The sequence below is a fragment of the Capra hircus genome, chromosome 18 (genome assembly GCF_001704415.2).
Source record: "Capra hircus breed San Clemente chromosome 18, ASM170441v1, whole genome shotgun sequence".
Classification (NCBI taxonomy): domain Eukaryota; kingdom Metazoa; phylum Chordata; class Mammalia; order Artiodactyla; family Bovidae; genus Capra; species Capra hircus.
The window spans coordinates 41,690,660-41,694,931 of record NC_030825.1 but is presented as its reverse complement, the minus strand read 5'-3'; positions in this window follow the sequence as shown (position 1 = coordinate 41,694,931).

Here is a 4,272-nt window from a genome sequence, read left to right as displayed (position 1 = left end):
AGCTGTGCCGAGCAAGTCCCAGGCAGGGGATAGAGACGAGAGAGGCAAGAGGCCACCAAGTCGGCTGGCTGAAAGTGGCCTGAAGCAAGCTGGGACTGAGTCTGGACCCAATCACCTTCTCCTTGTGCCCAGAAAGGGCTTGAGACAGGTGCCCAGGCCCATATAGGACCCCTCCAGGGCAGACCTGTCCCATAAGTCCAGAGTAATTTTAGATGTTATCTGTTTTTATTTAAAACCATGTTTTCTGAGCCTTATTCATTTATATTCCAATTTTATCATTTTTTGCCATATGTGTTTGCCACTTGTGCTAATATTTACTTGATATTTCTATTTAAATCATCTCATTTTTAATGTAAAGGTTTAATTTAACAATATCCATGAAATCATGAACCTATGTGCTAGTTATATTTTTATCTAATGCCACAGTAAAATAAACATGTAACCTATAGGATTTGAAACAATTATTCATGTTGTAGAATAAAGAAAATAAGTCATAGACTTATTTTTATAGATATCAAAAACAGTCAAAACTAATGAGATCCTTTTATATCCAGGGTAAAGTTTAAAAGAGTCATCTTCATGAGAGACACACAGTTCAGGAGTGGACACCTGGGGTGGGGGTAGGTAGGGATGGAAATGTGGTTGATGACACAGGAGCTTCTAGAACAGCAGTGTATTTTCTCATAAGCATATATTAGAAGTGGAGTTTTTAGATATTCTATGTTTTAAAAGAAAGAGCAAGAGGAAAAAAAAAAGGAAGGAAACATTATCGTTGAAATATTAGTTATTAAGCAAAACAAAACCAAAAACTGCCTACCAGTGACACACCCAAAACGGTCTCTCTGGCTGTGCTTCGAAAAGCTTCAGGTGAAGGTCAGACCAGCCTGTGCAGACACTTTTCCAGGTGCAGAGTGACTTTCGCGGAACCACTGTGTTTTCTACACTGAGACTCCCTGTGCTGAGCAGGGTGAAGAGCAGGAATGGGGCACACGCAGAGCTGGCCTGAGACAGCAAGAAGCAGGCAGTGACATGGAAGATGCAGCATTAAGGCACCAGGTCAGAGCTGTGGGCAGCCCCTGGGAACCATATCACCTGCTGGGTTACCAAGGGAGACTGTTCATTGCCCAGATCTGTCTCCTGTGTCTGGAAGGATTGAAGATCCCTGGGCCTCAAGCAGGTGTTGACATCCCACAGGAAAGCACCTGCAGTTAGCAACACCCTGATTCCTAGGCCAGGCATATTTCTTTCCGGGGCTCTGCTTCCTCTGGCTGGGCCTCTCGTGGTCAGTACTGTACTTAATAGAGCTGCAATTGGGCGGCTGTCGCAAGAACCCCAGGCTCTCATTAGCATTCTGTCAGCTCTGGTCAGCTCCTCCTAGAAACCCACTCCATAGTAGACAGAGGGTCTAAGAATGAGCCACAGCCATAGACGTTAGTGTCTGATGGCCTTTAGTTCTGGTGGTGCTTGGGAGGTTCTTGGAGCTCCCAGGGTTGCTGAGAAGGAAGCTTGGCCCAAAGGGTGCTTTATTTTCCAGAGAAATGAGGCTCTCCAAATATGCCAGGATTTGGGAGGCACATGTGTGCTTGGGTACATGTTTCATCTGAAATGTTTTATCCAGAGCAACTGAGGTTTATTTAAGGCTCTGACAGTAAAAGGCACATACTGATGCCAGCATTTACTAAAGAATGACTATGTGAGTAGAAGCTTGTATTACCTTCAACCCCAAAGGGTACCCATATTCCACTCTAAGGCCAGATCACTCTAAGTGATGCCTTGGGATCTATTCCTTACTAGCTTGGGACCTTGGGAAAGTTTCTAAACCTCTTCTGAGCCTCAGTTTTCCAATATGGAAAATGGGGGTGATAGTCATTATTACTCACCTTATATAGCTATTATGAGGATTAAATGAGATGATGCATGCAAAGAACTTAGGACAATCTTTGGCACAGCAGAATTTTTCATGATTCAGTATGTGGATGGTGCTGTTCAAACTGCTGCTGCTGCTATTGATGATACTGAAGTTAATGTTGATGAATATGTAAGTTGCTTCTAATTCTTTGCTTCATTCATCTCTGTTTTTTCATTGAGCAGCATTCTCAAATAGTTTAGCCTCAGATCTTTTGCATGCTTAAAAATTATTGGCAAGAGTCTCCTGTTCAAGATGGCAGAGTAGAAGGACATGTGCCCATCTCCTCCCGTGAAAAGCACTAAAATTGCAACTAGCTGTTGAACAACCGTCGACAAGAGGATGCTGGAATCCACCAAAAAAAGATACCCCATGTCCAAAGACAAAGAAGAAGCTGCAGCGAGACGATAGGAGGGGCATAATCGATAAAATCAAATCCCATACCAACCGGGTGGGTGACCCACAGACTGGAGAACAATAATACCGAAGAAGTTCTCCCACTGTTGTGAAGGTTCTAAGCCCCATGCCTGGCTTCCCAGCCTGGAGTCCAACAAAGGGACTGGGAATCCCTGGGGAATCCGGCCTTAAAGGCCAGTGGGACTTGATTATGGGACTTCCAGAGGACTGGGGGAAACAGAGACTCCAGTCTTGGAGGGCACAAACAAAATTTTGCATGCAGCAAGATCCAGAGGAGAGGAGCAGTGACCCCATAGGAGACTGAACCAAAACTACCTGCTGAGGGCCTCCTGTGAAGGTGTGGTCAGCAGGGGCCTACCACAGGGACCAGGGCACTGGAAGATCCCCCTTGGCATATACCCTCTTGGAGTTTGCCATTAGCCATAGAGCCTGTAAACCCCAGGGCTGGGTTGCCTCAGGCCGAACAACTACCAGGGAGGGAGTGCAACCACACCAATCAGCAGATAATTAGATTAAAGTTTTACTGAGCAAGGCTTTGCCCATCAGAGCAAGACCCAGTTTTTCCAGTCCCTCCCATCAAGAACCTTACATAATCCTCTTAGCCTCACCCATTAGAGGGCAGACAGAAGAAGCAAGAAGCACAGTCTCACAGCAGCTAAAACAAAAACTATATTACAGAAAGTTAATCATGATGATAAAGCAGAAAGTTATGCCCCAGATGAAGGGACGAGATAAAATCCCAGAAAAACAACTAAATAAAGTGGAGATAGGCAACTCTCCAGAAAAAGAACTCAGAATAATGATAGTGAAGATAATCCAGGATCTCAGGAAAAAATGGAGGTAAAGATTGAGAAGATGCAAGAAATGTTTATCAAAGACCTAGAAAAACTAAAGAATAAATGAACAGAGATGAATAATACACTAGAGGAAATCAATAGCAGAATAACTGAGGCAGAAGAATGGATGAATTCTGACCTGGAGAACAGAAGAGTGGAAATCACTGCCACAGAACAGAATATAGAAAAAAGAATGAAAAGAAATGACAGCCTAAGAGACCTCTGGGACAACATTAAAAGCACCAACATTCACATTATATGGGTCCCAGAGAAGAGAAAGAGAAAGGACCTGAGAAAATATTTGAAGAGATAATAGCAAAAAGTTTCAGGAACATGGGGAAGGAAATAGTCAACCAAGTTCAGGAAGCACAGAGAATCACAGGCAGGATAAACCCAAGGAGGAACACACCAAGACACAAAGTAATCAAACCAACAAAAATTTAAAGACAGAGATAAATTATTAAAAGCAACAAGGGAAAAATGACAATAACATACAAGGGAACTCCCGTAAGGCTTTCAGCTGATTTCTCAACAGAAACTATACAAGCAGAAGGGAATGGCATGATATATCTAAAGTGATGAAAGGACCTACAACCAAGAGTCCTCTACCCAGCAAGACTCTCCTTCAAATTTGATGGAAAAATAAAAAGTTTTCCAGACAAGCAAAAGTTAAGACAATTCAACACCACCAAACCAGCTTTACAACAAGTGCAAAAGGAACTTCTCTAGGCAGGAAGCACAGAAGAAGAAAAAGACCTACAGAAAGTAAACCCCAAACAATTAAGAAAACAGTAATAAGATCAATGGGAAATAGTAATATGATCATGGATTCCAAATTGGGAAAGCAGTATGTCAAGGCTGTATATTGTCACCTTGCTTTTTTAACTTATACGCAGAGTACATCATGCAAAATGCTGGACTGGATGAAACACAAGCTGGAATTAAGATTGTAGGGAGAAATATCAATAACCTCAGATACGCAGATGATAGAACTCTTATGGCAGAAAGCCAAGAGGAACTAAAGAGCCTCTTGATAAAAGTGAAAGAGGAGAGTGAAAAAGCTGGCTTAAAACTCAACATTAAGAAAATGAAGATCATGGCATCTGGCCCCAT